The sequence below is a fragment of the Chrysochloris asiatica genome, unplaced genomic scaffold, assembly GCF_000296735.1.
Source record: "Chrysochloris asiatica unplaced genomic scaffold, ChrAsi1.0 scaffold00029, whole genome shotgun sequence".
Lineage (NCBI taxonomy): Eukaryota > Metazoa > Chordata > Mammalia > Afrosoricida > Chrysochloridae > Chrysochloris > Chrysochloris asiatica.
Genome location: NW_006408547.1, coordinates 3,686,009 through 3,702,892, shown reverse-complemented (window position 1 = coordinate 3,702,892; position 16,884 = coordinate 3,686,009). Strand labels below are relative to the sequence as shown.

The window sequence follows — 16,884 nt, the reverse complement described above, 5'->3', positions numbered from 1 at the left end:
AAGAATTTGAATTCTGTTCCACATTTTTCTCCCCTTCTGACAGGGTCCATCTATTGTGGCTCTGACAGTAGCCAGGTATCATCTAGTTATACTTTATTGACTTTTCTTTTTCATACTGTACTTTCTAAAATTACTGCTATGTAAAGTGCTTTGAATGTTGCATATAAAATGTACATTTATATAGTTAGTTCTCTTTTCTTAGTTTAACACTTTGTTTTAAGCTGCATTTTTTTTTCCAAAGAGAATATTTTATAGTGTTTTTGCTAAAGATTTATACAGCAACTTAGAGTCCCATTCAACAATTCCTGCACAATTTATTCATTGACACTGGTTATATTCCTTATTATGCATGAACATTTTCATGAAATAGTTGATCCATTTCTGTTAATCTAGTTTCCCCATCATCTTACCTTCTCATCTTTATTTTAAAGTAATCCTTAGCCATTAAGTCTTAAACAGCTGATTTTTTAAATGGATTTCATACTGTTTGCCAGTGAGTTACAGGAGCCTTGTTGTTGTTACATGCTGTTGAGTCACTTCTGACTCATAGTGACCCTGTCTAGGGTTTCCAAGAGCAGCTGGTGGGTTGAATCACTGAACTTGCAGTCCAGTGCATTATTCTGCAGTGCCATACCAGGACTCCTATAGACGCAAACCTCAGTCCATTTCTGTTTTACATAGTAGACGCTCACTTAACTCTTGATTTGAACAAAGGTGTCTGCAGCTAATAGAAGTAGGAAAACCACTGATATGTCTAACTTTCATATTTTAAGTTTCTTGCCAACATAAATGATACATTTTCTACTGCTGATACCTCCATGGTGCCTCATGTATTGTTGGTGCTTCATGATTAGTTACAGATTGATTAATTTTGCTAAGCAGAGCAACTCAATGTCAAGCTTGGCCAGGTTTTTCCATGGTACAAAGATATTAGATCTGACACCATCTGCTTGCCTAATGATTAGAATGACACATTCAGTTCTATAGGAATGTATTCAACATTAAAAACTGTGAAGCAAAACCTATTTAAGTTCTGCTTTCACCAGCTTCTTTAAGAAGTTAGAAGAATATCTGTCTGCTAACAAACCCACAGTACAACAAGAGAAAGAAATTTGTTGTTGGTATTGTTGTTAGAAGCTGCCAGGTCAGTACCGACAGATATCGACCGTATGCACAACACAGAGAAACATTGCCCAGCGCTGTGCCTTCCTCACAATTGTTGGTATGTTTGAGCCTCTTGTTGCTGCTACTATGTCAGTGAACCTTGTTGGGGTGAGAGGATGGGGGTCTTCTTCTTGTTTCTGACCCTCCATTCTTTCAATCATGATTTCCTTCTCCAGATACTGATCCTTCCCGATAACATGACTAAAATACGAAAGGCAAAGTCTCACCATTCTCACTTCTAAGGAGCATTCTGGCTGTACATTTTCCAAGACAGATGTGTTTGTTCTTCTAACAGCTCATAGTACTTTCAATATTCTTCACCAACACCATAGTTCTAAAACATCAGTTCTTCAGTGGTCTTCTTTATTCATTGTCCAACTTTCACGTGTATATGAGGGTATTGAAAATACCATGACCTACATCAGGGTCAGGATCTCTTTAGTCATAACATTGACATCTTTGTTTTCTAACACTTTAAAAAGGTCGCTTGCAGCAGATTTGCCTGATGCAATAGATTGTTTGATTTCTTGACTGCTGCTTTCAGGAGAACTGAGTGTAGATGCAAGCAAGCTGAAGTCTTTGACAACTTCAATCTTTTCTCGATTTATCATGAAGTTACCTACTGGTCAAGTTGTGAGGATTATTCTTTTCTTTACTTTGAGGTACAGTCCATATTTAAGGTTGTCTTTGATCTTCATCAGTATTTCAAGTCCTCTCTGCTTCTAACAAACAAGATTGTGTCATCTGTATAATGCAGAGTGATTCTTCTTCCAATCACTTCTTCATATAATCCAGCTTCTCAGATTATTTGCTCAGCCTACAGATTGAATGCATGTAGTGAAAAACTACAGTTGTGGAACACACCTTTCCTGATTTTAAACCATACAGTATCCCTGTGTTCTGTTCTTAGAGTGATCTTCAACCATTCAGGCAGATGCTCTTCATTGTTGTTGACACAGAGGCAGAGGGTGATAGATAGATCTTAATCTAAAATTTACAGAACTAGGTAGGTAAAAATCTAGCAGTTGGTTCAAGCAATTTCTCATGGCATCTAGAGAAGTGACTGGAGTCTGTAGGGATGGGGCAGAGAAGTGATGCTGTCATAGTGGAGCTCACCAGCCTGGGATCATCTGCCAACTTCGCTGCCATGCTGGGCCAGGACAGTGTCAGAATTCCTGCTGCTTAAACAGGGTGCTCCTTTTTCGTTGTTCTTGAATAGAAAGTTGACAACTGCATGTTGTTATTAAGTGCCATCTTGTTGGCTCTCGCTAGTAGCAATCCTATATAGGGTTTCCAAGGAACAGCTGGTGGTTTTGAACTGCCCACCTTGTATTGATCAGCCCAGTGCTGATCCAACCACAGCACTAGACGTATGTGTAGGTATTAGAAAAATAAAACCAAAAGATAAATAGGAACAAGAGACAAAGAACATCTGAGAATAAACTGTGCAGAGATGACTATGAATAAAACACGCCTTTTAATTTGTGGAAGCATAGCAGGTACAGGTAGGTAAGAGAGTCTGAGATGATGACTAACTTTCCAAAATGACCCAGAACATACAGGCCCATAACCGACCGTTAAGTAGTAAAGCTACTCAAGCAGCTTGGTCAAGTAATTTAGGGCTGCAGAAGGCATTGTCTGCAGAACTTCCAAAGATATATGTTCACATTTTATTTTGACAAACTCATCAGAAATGGTTTAAGAATAGTCTAAGTAAAGTTTATTTTAATTCCATTTCTTTTGTCACCTTTGACATCATTTAATAAGACTGGATTTAAATTAAAGTGTTTTTTTCTATGTGATGCAACTGACTATCCTCTGGTGGATCTGACTATCCCCTTGTGGTTTAGACTTGACTCCAAGCTGGGCAGGGAATATGATAGACAGCCCTACAGTTAGGCATGGAGTCCTAACTGTGCTGCTGTGGGATAAGCACTAGATCCCAAAGGGTCAGCGGTTCAAACTTACCAGCTACTTCTCACAAACCCTATACAGGGTCCCCATGAGTTGGAATGGATTCCACTGCACTTAACAACCACAACAACAGCTAGGCATGAGTGTTTTATAGAACTATGCTTTACTTTTTATAAAAGTTAAAACAAAAATTGATTGTTCATTATGAAAGATAGATTTCAAAACAATGGTATTTTAAAAGGTTAGCATTATTAAACATGCAAATCCTAAGGTAAAAATGGTGGCTGTTAGCACTGTTGACCAAACACCTTTGCAGTGATCTGAGACCCATGTTAATAAAGCGACTTCAGTCTATTGCAATGAGAACCTTGCCTTTAGCTGCATTCTAATATCTTGAGTCTCCAGGACAGGCTATATGGCAGAGACCATCTGATACCTGGTTACTCCAAGAAAATTGAGTATCCCTTGACATGGCAGTAAAATATTTTAAAAAGAAACACAGTGAGAGTAATTTAAAACATTATACTAACTTTCTTTTATGCCCTTTCTGATAAATTAACATCTTTCTGGGCAAACTATAAACATTTGGGGAACTACATGAGCTTTTTAAATCCCCCACAGTAAAATAACTAAAGGGCATGAATATCTAAGCTCCAATGTGCTTTTACAGAATTTCCTTTCTGTTTACTTCTCAACACTTACCAAATTAATAGTATCTGTAATGACATTCATTTGCTAAATAGTACCTCAGTGGTTAATAATATAGTCCCTTGGGTGCCTGGGGACCCAAGGCACAGCCTACAGAATGAACAGCTGTACCAGAAACTCAGAAAGAATATTTATGAAACTTTCTAGGTGTGGTATTATAGGATAAGCACTGGACTGGTAGTTGCAAGCTCAGTGGTTCAAACCCACTTAGCTGCTCCTCAGATGCCCTATGCATGAGTTGGGCTTCTATGAGTTGGAACCAACTTGATAGCATTTAACAACAACAAAAACATAGATAAAGAGGACTGTCAACCAAAGAGTAATAATTAGAACTTTGTCATCAAGGAAATAGACCATAATAACACATTAAGCAGTTTTTACATGAAGGAGTAGGACAGAAATTTGGGTTATTATTGGGAAATATTTCTTGAAAGGGAAAAAAAAAAAAATGTTACACCACCTTCTCAATTAATGGCTAGAGTTCAATCTCCTGCCCAAAGGTCTGACTTGTTAAATATGCACATCATTTCATGAAGGTTTTCAGAAAGCAACAACCCCATATCTTTTTAGTGAATAGGAAGCTAAGGCACAGAGATAGTAATTTAAATGTAAGATTGTGAAGTTATTGGTGAAGTAGAAATAATGGCATTATCTTGTGGTCCCTCATATTCCTTTGTTCTTCCAACGCCACAAATACACTGAAAAGGGAAAGGAAGTCCTCTTCTCTCATTTCTTACATAATTTCAAACACTCACAGACGAGATCATCATATTTATTTGAATTGGATTTAGCAAACAGAAAAGAGCATAAAAGAAACTGTGGTAAAATTGATTTATATTTCCAAATTTGAGCAAATAAAATTCATTATGAGTCACATTCTAGGAAAGTGTGACTAGGTATATATTTTTTAAACACCCAAATGCAAAAATTCTGTTTCAATACCTCATTTTATTTATTCTTTTGTTTTGAAAGAAAACAAAAACCACTAGCTCCACTTCTTTGAAATTCTTAGACTTGTACAATTAGAACTTGTTTAATATTATTGCTAATGAGCTCATTTGAATATCTGTGTTTATGGTTAAACTGACTTCATTAGAGAGATCTAGAAGTCTGCCTTTTGATAGTGAAAAAGTTGCACAGCTACAATAGTCACTTCTGTAATTCTTGCCTTCTCAAACACTTCAATAGAATATAGAATTCTATAGAATACAAAACATAGTCCTTAATTTGCAGCTCACCAGCCACTCCTTGGAAACCCTATACAGGGTCACTATGGGTCAGAACCAACTCAACAGCATTTAACAACAACAACAACATACTAGATACAAATCCAAGATATTTTCAGTTTTACTTTGATGATAAATAAAATGACAGTGTTAAAAATACAAACCTCAATAGTAATATGCCTCTTCAAAGATTTGACCACAGGTCTTTGCTTCATGTTGGGTGGCGTTGTCACCAACTGCAAACCACAAGGCCAGCTCTTCAAACCTGCCAGCTGCTCCTTGAAAACCCTAAACAGGGTTGCTTTGAGTTGGAACCAACTTGATGGCGTTTGAGAGCAATAGCATAACACATCATTGCTAAAGTTCTGTGTATTTAAAGTGTCTTTGTTGTTGTTGCTGGCATACGTCTATTGTCATAATTAAGAATCCATACCAAATCTAAGGTCACAAAGCATTATCCCTGTATCATCTTCTAAGAAGATTATGGTTGTAGCTTTTATATTTAGGTCTTTGATCCATTTGTAGTTGAAATTTAAGTGTAGTATGAGATTGTTGTTGTTGTTGTTGTTAAGTGCCGTTGAGTCGGTTCGTAGTATGAGATAGGTGCCTACATTTATGCTTTTGCATTTTGAAATCCAGTTATCTCAGCACTATTTGTTTGTTGTAGTTGTTAAGTGCCATCAAGTCGGTTCTGACCCATAGTGACTCTGTATAGGGTTTCCAAAGAGCAGCTGGAGAGATCATTTTTCTCCATTGAATGAAATTCTTGTCGGAAATCGTTTGGTCATAATATATATGGATTTCTTTCTGGACTTTCAATTCTATTCTATTGACCTATACTTCTTATGCTACTACCATACTTTTTAAATTACTGTAATTTTGTATTAAAATTTAAAATTGAGAAGCTAATATAGTATTTTTATAGCCATGAATTATGACTGTCATGCGATTTACTGAATGTAACATATAAAATTTTACCAGAGCTGTGTGTCATGCCCATAAAACAATGTTTTAGATTCTCAAGTTAAATTTTCCTAAAACTGCAAAGTGTTTGCAAGCCTGTTATATTGACATGATACGCTATTATTTCTGATTTCTACCATTGCAATAAATGAAATCCAAATTAGAGCAAACAGGCTTATGTGATAGCAGTTGGCTATATTGAGAACATATACATTTAAGACATATAATTTAAACTATAAATAAATATAAAAAATACTGATCCCAGCAATATCTAAAAGATTTTGTGAACATACTAAGTTTTAGGAATATAAGTGTGGTCAAATCTATTAGCAGTTCCAAGTCAACTCCATATGCTTTCTGATTGGCTCTGTAGCTGACTTAGATAATCAGTCTGAATGTCAGAAATCATGTTTCAAACTGGCTTAATATTTTTTTTTAGTTTGCTATCATACATTACAAGGAGCTCTGGTAGCGTAGTGGTTACGAATCGGGCTGCGAACCTTAAGGTCAGCGGTTCGAAACTACCAGCTGCTCCGCGGGAGAAAGATGAGGCTTTCTACTCCCGTAAAGATTTACACCCTCGGAAACCCTATACAGGGTCGCTATGGGTCGGAACCGACTCGATGGCACACAACAACAACAACATCATACATTACAGTAGTCTAATGGGAATACAATGCTCCATAACAGATTTAGCAGTTCAACAATATGTTCAAATATTTCCCTTCAGATCTTCCTATTTTTTCCTGTGGTGCAGTGGGTTAAGCATTGAACTGATAACCACAAGGTGGACTCTCCAAACCCATCAGGTGCTCCATGGTAAAAGAGTGAGGTTGTCTGCTCTCGTAAAGATTTATAGTCTGGTAGCGTAGTGGTTAGGAATCGGGCTGCGAACCTCAAAGTCAGCAGTTTGAAACTACCAGCTGTTCTGTGGGAGAAAGAGGAGGCTTTGTAGCCTCAGAAACCCTTTACAGGGTTGCTATGAGTCGGAACCGACTCCACGGTACTTAACAACAATGACAACAAATCTTAACGTCACCACTCATCTGTCAGTTTGTCATGCTGTGGTGTCTGGCATGTTGCTGTGAGGCTAGTAGTTATGCCACTGGTATTTCAAGTATCAGTAGGGTCATCTGTGATGGACAGAGTCCAGTGCAGCTTCCAGATAAAGATTAGGAAGAAGGCCAGAAGGACTGTTTATGAATGATTAGCCACTGTAAACCTTATTAATAGAAGAACATTGCATAGTATAGAGCTGAATGATGAAAAGATAAATAATTACTAAACAATGTCAGGGATAGTACCTGAAAATGAGTCCTTCAAGTTGGAAAACTCAAAATACAACTGGGGAATAGCTGCATCCTCAACGTGGAATTGACCATAATGGCATAAATGGAGTAAAACTTTAGGGACTTTATTTGCTGATGAGACACAACACAAAATAAGGAGAGACAGTTGCAAATGGGCATTAATAATCAGTACTAAGTATGAATCTAGAGAAATCAGAAGTTGTCAAAAAAAAGAAATGGAATGTATATAAAAAAATAATATCCTGGGCATTAGTGAGCTAAAATGGACTGTCATTGGCCATTTGAATCTGAAAATTATGAGATTTACTATGCCAGGAACACCACATTGAAGAGGAATGGTGTTACATTCGTCATCAAAATGAACAATTCAATACCCATCTCGAAGTGTAATGCTGTCTATGACATATGCCAACAAGGGAGAACAGTTAACACCACTATTATTCACATTTACACACCAACCACTAAAGTCAATGATGATGAAACTGAAAAATTCTACCGACTTTCAGTCAGAAATTGATCAAATATGCAATCAAGGTGCATTGATAATTACTGGTGACTGGAATGTGAAAGTGGGAAGGATCACTAGTTGGAAAAATGCAACCTTGATGATAGAAATGATGCTGTGGAGGTTGCATGATAGGATTTTGCAAGACCAACCACTTATTCATTGCAAATACCATTTTTAAACATTGAAAAGCAACTGTACACATGGACCTCATCAGATGGAATGCAGAGGAATCAAATTCACTATATCTGTGGGAAGAGATAGATGTTGGAGAAGTTCAGTATCATTAGCCAAAAAAAAAGGAGAGGGGCAGACTCTGGAATAGACCATTAGTTCCTCATACACAAGTTCAGGCTGAAACTGAAGACAATTAAAACAAGTCCACAGGAGCCAAAATATGACCTTGAATATATCCCACCTGAACTTAGTGGTCCTCTCAAGAACAGATGTGATGCAATAGACACTAATTAATGACCAGAGACCAGAAGATCTCAGGAATGATATTAAGACTATGATACAGGAAGGAAGCAAACGGTCATTAAAAAGACAAGAAAGAAAGAAAAGACCAAAATGGATGTCAGAAGAGACTCTGTAACTTGCTCTCCAGCATACAGAAGTTAATGTGACTGGAAGAAATGAGAAAGTAAAAGAACAGAGCATAAAATTCCAAAGACCAGCTTGGGAACACAAATTTAAAGTATTATAATGAAATGTGCAAAGATCTGGAGTTTAAAAAACTAAAAGGGAAGAACACACTCAGCATTCCTCAAATGGAAAGACTGAAGAAAAAATTCAAGTCTTGACTTGAGGTATCAAAGAATTCTCTGGGCAAAATATTGAATGATAGAAGGAATACGCAGAGTCACTGTAGCAAAAAGCAATGGTCGATGTTAAATCACTTTAAGAGGTAGCATATGATCAAGAACCGATGGTACTGAAGGAAAAAGTCCAAGGTGTACGGAAAGCATTGACAAAGAACAAGACACCAACAATTAGTGGAATCGAAATTGAAATCTTTCAAAGAACGGATGCAGCACTGGAGGCACTAACTCATCTATCACAAGAAATTTGGAAGGCACTTGCCTGGTCAGCTGATTGGAAGAGATCAATTTTTGTGCCCATTCCAAAGAGAGGTGACCCAGAGGAATTTGGAAGTCATTGAACAATACCATTAATATTATATGGAAGAAAAATGTTTCTAGAGATAATTCAAAAACAACGCAACAGTACATGGAGTGTGAGCTGCCAGAAATTTAAGCCGGATTCAGATGAGGATGTGGAAAAGGGATATCATTACTGACGTCAGATGGATCTTAGCTGAAAGCAGAGACTATCAGAAAAATGTTATCTTGTGCTTTACTGACTATGCAAAGGCTTTCAACTGTGTGAATCATGACAAACCATGGATAACATTACAAAGAATGGACATTCTAGCAAACTTTATTGTACTTATGTAGAATTGTTACATAGACCAATAGCCAGTTGTTTTTAGAAAGAACAAGGTAATGAATGGTTTAAAATCAGGAAAGATTTTAAAGATTTAGCCAGAATGCTTCTTAAAAGTTAAGATTGTAAAACTTCTCTTGTACTCTGGATATGCTATCAGCAGGATCCAGTCCTTAGAGCACGACAACATGCTTGGAAGAATATAATAACAGCAAAAGAGAGGAAGACCCCCCATAAGATGGACTGACACAGTGGCAGCAGCAAAGGGCTGAAGCTTAACAGTTGTGAGAAAGGGAAAGTAACCAGGTAGTGCGTCATTTTGTTGGGCTTGAGGGCATCTAACAACAGCAAGACCAAACATCAAGGAGCAGTTCTACTCTGTCCTATAGGTTCTCTGTGAATTGGAATTGACTCCATGTCAGAGAGTGTGATTTGGTATTTTTATCATCTATGGAGTTGGTTTTTTTCCTAAGACTGATAGCAAACTGACTATAGCAGTTCCTGTTGTTTTTGCTAAATGCCATCAAGTTGTTTCTGATTCATAGTAACGAAGTATAGGGTTTCTGAGTACTGGTGAGTTTGAACTACTGACCTTGAGGTCCTGTACTTATCCTACAGTGCACACCAGGACTCTGTGTATGTTGTTGTTGTTGTTAAGTGCCATCGAGTCGGTTCTGACCCATAGCGACCCTGTACAGGGTTTCCGAGGGTGTAAATCTTTACGGGAGTAGAAAGCCTCATCTTTCTCCCGCGGAGCGGCTGGTAGTTTCAAACCGCTGACCTTAAGGTTCGCAGCCCGATTCGTAACCACTATGCTACCAGGACTCTGTGTATAGGTATAACTATATCAAGGGGAAAATAAGATGATGAATGAACATCCCTGACTTTGAAGTTCATACATCCCCGTCTAGGAATAGAACACATGCTGCATGAGAATTTTCTCATTGGGTTGACCTTGGAGCAACATGATAGTGGCTTACTTCTGGATGTTGGGAGGAGAGCATATTTCCTAGGTTACATGGCTGCCTGAGCTAAGGATTATTGTTAAGTGCTATTGAACCAGTTCAGATTCATAGTGACCCCACATAGGTTTTCTGAGTAGTGGCTGGGAGTTTGAACCCCCAACCTTGTGGTTATCAGTCCATTGCTTATCTGGCATATTAGTTAGGAAGGAAGGGATGTAATTTGTGAAGAGTAGGATTTGCATGCTAGGTAGACCAAAAAAAAAAAAAAAAGATAGCTCACACATACTTTGAAGGATGGGAATATTTGTTGTTGTTAAGTACTGTTGAGTTAGTTCCAACCCACAGCGACCCTGTATAAGGTTTCTGAGGAGCGACTGCTAAGCTTGAACTGCCAACTTTGTAGTTAAAACCAACTTTGAGGACCATTGCATTAGCCCACAGTGCCACACCAGGACTCCATACTATGCATTGGTGGTGGTAGTGGTGTGCCGTGGAGTCAGTTCTGACTCAGCGACCCTATACAGGGTTTCCGAAGCTATAAATCTCTATAGGAGCAGAAAGCCTCTTCTTTCTCCCACAGAACGGCTGGTAGTTTCAAACTGCTGACCATAAGATTAGCAGCCCAACTCGTAACCACTACTCTACCAGTGCTCCTGAAGACATTGTGAAAGGATCATTGTATTGCCTTGTTTAACCCTGAGGAAGACTATGTAGGTTAGAAATTGATTTTTTTTTTTTTTTTAATGAAGAAAATTGAGGCTTGGCGGGTTTAAGAACTCATATCCCTTCATCTCCCAAGTATACTTTTTCTTTCACATGGTGCTGTCTTTGAAGATAAATGACTTTACAGTTACAGAGCTGTCAGCCATAATCATACTTGTTGTTAAGCGCCGTCAAGTCAGTTCCAACTCAAAGCGACCCTGTATAGCGTTTCCAAGGAGTGGCTGGTGAGTTTGAACACTGACCTTGCAGTTCAAACTGACCTTTTGGTCCAATGCTTATCTTACAGCACCACACCAGAACTCTAGTTAGATATTATTTTCCCCATTTTCAAAGATCGGGCTGGGGTTCAAATTCAGCTTCTTTTACTGTAGAATGGTGTTTTTAAATCTCAACACAACTGGTGTTTTAGAAGATAATTCTTTGTCATGGGAGACTTTTCTGTGCATTGTGGTGGGTCTAGGAGCATCTCTGTCCTCTATTCTATAGATGATAGTAGAACCTTAGTTCTGACAACCAAAACATCTCCAGACTTGGCCAGATATCCCTGAGGGAAACTCACCCATGGTTCAGAACCAATGATCTATACAGATGGTATCCCTCCATTTTCTAATTTTCTACCCTCAGACAATATACAATTTAGTAGATGATGGCAGACATAATGGAAGCCTAAGAATAAAACCCAGTGGTTTTGACAAGCATACACTCTCCAGCTAGGCTGCCTAGATTCAAGATTCAAATACAGCACTTGCCAACTATCATCCTTGGATAAGTTATTAATTTTCTGTACCTAAGTTTCCTCATATGTTAGATGAGAATATTAAAATTTATTTGTCACAAAGTGAATATCCACTGCATCTCCTACCCCAACTATGGCAAGCTGAACTCCCCTACTGCGTAGGGTAGAAGAGACTTCTATTTTGAGCTCACTGCCTGATTTCCATTTGCTTTGAAGGTTGATTTTCATTATGCTTGTCCTAAAGGCTGAAGCTTAAGTTTCTGGCCTCATTAACGATGGAAAAGCTGTTTCATTATGGGTATTTTCCAGGTGGAGGGAAAACAACACTTGAGCTAATGATGCAACTCAAGGCTTCAGCTTGAGTCTGTCCTGAGAGAATCCATAAGAGAGTCATGGAGGAGTGTTTGGTAATCATCTAGGTTAGATAACTTGGTTTACTGATAGGAGGTGACCAAAACCAAAGAGGTTTTCTGATCAGTCCAGGGCTGCAGAGCTAGTCCTTGGGAAGCCAGAACAGATCAGGTTGTTGGTCTGTCAGCTGAACGCATTTCAGACACTGTTTGCCAACATTTTCCTTGTTACAGCTTTTGTAGATGTATATCCACTTGAGTGTGATGGATAGTCTGCAGCAAATAGATATTTTCTATGAATTAAAATGTCAGATGAGTATTATATTTTTAAATACAAATATTCACTTCTTAGTAATCATTGTTGCTGTTGTTGCTAAGTGCCGTTGAGTTGGTTCTGACTCATAGAGACCCAGTATAGGTTTTCCGATGAGCAGCAGGTGGGTTTGAGCCACTGACCTTGCTGTTCAAACTGATCTTGTGGTTCACTGCATTATCCTGCAGCACCACACCAGGACTCCTTAATAATTATTGGATGACTAAAAATTATATTTTTCTCTAAAGTTCACATTATTCTTTTCCAGAAGAGTCACCTATGTTACTGACTATTGTTACATTTTGGAGAATAAAGAACAGACATTCACTAAGATACTAAGTGATTCCACCCCCCACCCTTTGGCATTCTAGTGATAACTAGTGTAACAGTGCCCACTGCTGGTAAATTAGATAATTGCGCCATGTTTCATGGTTACCTTATGTGAGGAATATTTTACCTTCACCGAGATGCATTTTCAGGTAGACATTATAGGCAAGCATCCTAAAATTATGCCACTGTTATTTTAAAAAGTAAAACAGCCAATTAATTCTTCTTAAGTAATCAATTTATCTCCATAAAACTAAGAATACAAAATGATAATCTTTCCTGTTTTAACACATATAAAGTTTAATATATTAATTTACTATTGTTAAGTGACCTCCAAACTTGCAGTTAGCAGTCCAGTGCTTATCCTACAATGTCATATCAGAACTCTTAATATAGTAAGGGAGTAGAAAATTTAATTGTACATAAAGAAGTTTATATTTACTATTATCGAATAAGTGAATTCAATAATAATTTTAAAATGATGCAACTGAGTAGTTTTTTGTTTTTGTTTTTGTTTTTCATGTAAAATAATTACCAAATATTTACCTGGATGTATTCTGTTCATTAACTCACCATCATTTTGGGAGAGAAAGAACAGTGAATAATGGAATATGATACGTTTTCATCATTTATTCTAATTATGTAAGGGCATCTTAATATGTTAAATCTTTGAATTGCTTTGTGTAATCCAAGAATTGAATTTACTTAACTAAATTGAATTTACCTTAACTAAAGGGAGACTTGCTGAAGCAGAGAATACTTGCTTACTATTCTACATTTCCCCATAGCATTCTAATTCATAAATAGCAAGAATTATAATATTTTTGCAATAGAAAAAAAAAGCACTAGAATATATGGATAAAATGGTCCTGGTATGACACTGTAATATAGGCACTGGACTGTAAACCACAAGGTCGACGGTTCAAATCCTGCAGCTGCTCCTCGGAAACTTTGAACAGAGTCACTGTGAGTTGGAACCAGCTCCACGGCACTTAACAAATTTATGAAAATCAATACACAGCAATTTATTCTAAGTACCAATTCGATGGTACCTAACAATAGCTACAATATAAAAAATCTAATTTGGGTAATTAAGTAGCGAATATAGAATTTCAGTGTTTATTAGCTTTGAGACTGAGTAGCTTTTGCTGTTGTTGGTGTTGCTAAGAGCCTGTGAGTTGTCTCTGACTCATAGCCACTCTGTGTCCAACGCAACAAAACATAGCCCAGTCCTGCACCATCTGGCAATCATGGTCCATCGCTGCAGTCCATCTTGTTGATTGTCTTCCTTATTTTTTGCTAACATGGAAGTTTGATGTCCTTCTCCAGGGACTGGCTCCCTGGTGATGACATGTCCAAAGTACAAGTGACAAGGTCTTATCATCCTCCTTTATAGCAAGGTAGGTACCATACTTGAAGATTATAAATATTGATGACAAGTGTTACATGATATGGATGGAGACATTGCAAACTTGTCTCTGCACTCTTTGTTCTTGTTCTGTGATGAATTCATTATTTGAGATTGGGTGCTGGTAACTGCTGAGGAGCCCTAACATATATTTCTCCACTATTTTCCTAATTTCAGTTCTTGAGTTTATTCATTCATGATTCTTAAGCCTTCGCTGACCTGCACAGTCAACTTTTGTTTCCTGAGTCTGAGATGCATCATTCAATGGGAGTCTTAACTCCCTGAGGACTTCGGATATTTTGTATTCATTTTCTCTCTTGTACATCTTTCTACATGTAAAAAGGTTTACTTATGCATTTTCTCATTTATTCAGCAAATACTTCATTGAATTTTACCTTTCTCCGATGCTGGAAACAGCAGTGAAAAGTTCTAAAAGTAGTTTTCTGAAAAATTATCTAAACAGAAAAAGAGCAGAATGAAGTCTAAAACATGCAGATAGTTACGTTAGCTTGCATAGTCCAGAAATGTCTCTCTGAAGAGTTGATATTTGAGCAATAACCTAAATGACAGGAAAAGGATACACTAAGTAACTTAGGTGGAAAAAAATAGTTTGTGCGAAAGCTTCAGGTGAGTACAAGCTTTGTGTGTTTGAGAAATAGGAGTAACTTTCCTACTTCCCTGTACTGTTTTCCACTTTGCCTTGGAAAGGTAAAATTTTAGTTGCACAGGTAGTTTAACATTGGGCTGCTAACAGCAAGGTCAGTGGTTCACACCCACCAGCTGCTTTGTGAGAAAAAGTTAAGACTGTCTGCTGCCATAAAGATTTATAGTCTCAGAACCCTGCCTAGGGTTATTATGAGTTGGGAATCGACTCCACATCAGTGGATTTGGTTTTTGTTTTGGAAAGGACCTGTGAACATATGAAATACTGGTTTTCATCTCCCACTGCCTCCACTGAATGCCTGTGCCTCCCTTTCTCTGTCCTTAATGCTGACTGCAGAGGAGTAGGAAGAGGGAACCCAGTCTGGGAAACCTCCCAAACCACACCAAATCCATTGTCCTCAAGTTCATTCAGACTCACAATAACCCAACGGGACAGAGTAAGGAAGAAGCAGTCACAGTTCCAAGTCAGACTGCCTTATCTTTCTGCTGTGAAGCAGTCCAATGCTTAATCCACCAGGCCTCCAGGGGAAACCTCCCAGTCACCATTTTAAACTGCTCTTCTGTACTTGATCCTGTATTTGAACGCCTGCCTATTAAGTCACTGTGGTCACTAAATCTATTGCTATCCAATCCAAGACATAAATAGCCAGAAAGAATTTTTATCAAGAACGTTCAACTTATGTGCCCTATTTTACAGGTTCAGAAAGCATAAATTACTTGGCTAAATCATTTTGCCAATTTAAGTTAGAAAAACAATCCAAGAATCCTCCATCCTAATTCAGAGCTTCTGAATTACTCTGGTCGGTCTGCTATACCCCTCTGAAAACTTCTGTGTCTTCCCCACCACCGTTTCCCTTTAAACTTTTAAATCTTGTGATTATTTCAGTTTGTGACCTTTCCATTCCTTCTAAAAGATGCCATTTCTTTCCCCCATCGTCACTTAGCAAGAGCTTTCAGCAGGCTTTAACTCCAACTTTATTTTTGATAAACTAAACATAAACAATAAAGCTATACATAGTCACCGAATCCCTCTGTTCATGAGGCTGTTTGAGATGGATAGTACAGACATACAAAACAGACTGCTATTTAATGTCTTCGAATAAGGAACAAAGAAGAAGCAAGAAGACTATGCACTAAAGGGGCAAAGCGAGGAGATGTTCACATAGCTTTATTAATTGAACTGCAAATTTGACCATAGCCAATGGTGCTTTTTCAGGCCCTGCATTAACACAGCTCCCTAAGGTCTTCGTGGCCTAAATCTAACTCCTTCCCTCAGCCTTAGTCAAGGTGGGGATTTGGCTAACAGTTAGGATCATGCACAGAAAGTATGAGCTTTTCGCTCTTGGCAACACGCAATGTCAGGCAAAATTAGAGGAGGAAATGGACTGAGCTTCTTTAGTAAACTGGGGACAGCTCCAAGTCACATTCGAATCATTCTTCAAATGAGTGTGTGCAATGATGCTGTTAATGAGATTAATGCTATCCCTAGGAGGGAGGGAGAAATCATGTGACTGGTATTCAGAGGAAAAAAAGGCCAATGAAACCTCTCAAACACACAGAATGTTACTGAGTGATTATTTCTGAGAAACTAGAAAGTATAGCATGGAAAATGTTAACGATAGATACAGGACCAAACTCACCAGACTTGATCCATTCGAATGTTGGTGTCCAACCCTCACCATATCAAGTTATTCAAATGTTGCAAATATGATAGCTCCATGGCAAGAAGTCCTAAGAGTTAGAACCAACTAGAAGGTACTTCCCAATAACAAAGCTTGGTTGTAGATAGCTGCATATTGTAATGTAGGATGTCACATCCTCTGCCAGCTAGATACCAGAAGCTCCTTTTACCACTATCTATGACAACTAACCGTTTCCACTGGTTGTACCACATGTCCCCAAGGAGGCAAAATTGTGGAGAATCACCATTCTGTGTGGTAAAGGCATCTAATTTTCTTAGGACATAATCTCTACTATTTATGTGCTTTGTAATTCCTCTCTACCTGTGTCTTGGAAACCCTATACAGGGTCACCATGAGTCACAACTTATTCGACGGCACTTGACAACAACAACAACAAATTCCAGAAAAGGATTTGAAAAAGCTTATGGGAAAATAAAAACACAATTTAGTACGTTTGTTAATTTAATGATTAAAGATTAAA

General features: G+C 38.0%; 1 protein-coding gene across 1 annotated transcript in view; it reads left to right on the top strand.

The window, feature by feature from the left end:
- The window catches only part of LOC102830049 (fibroblast growth factor 14-like), a 978,820-nt gene that overhangs the window by 580,630 nt on the left and 381,306 nt on the right, over positions 1-16,884 (top strand). The window lies entirely within an intron of this gene.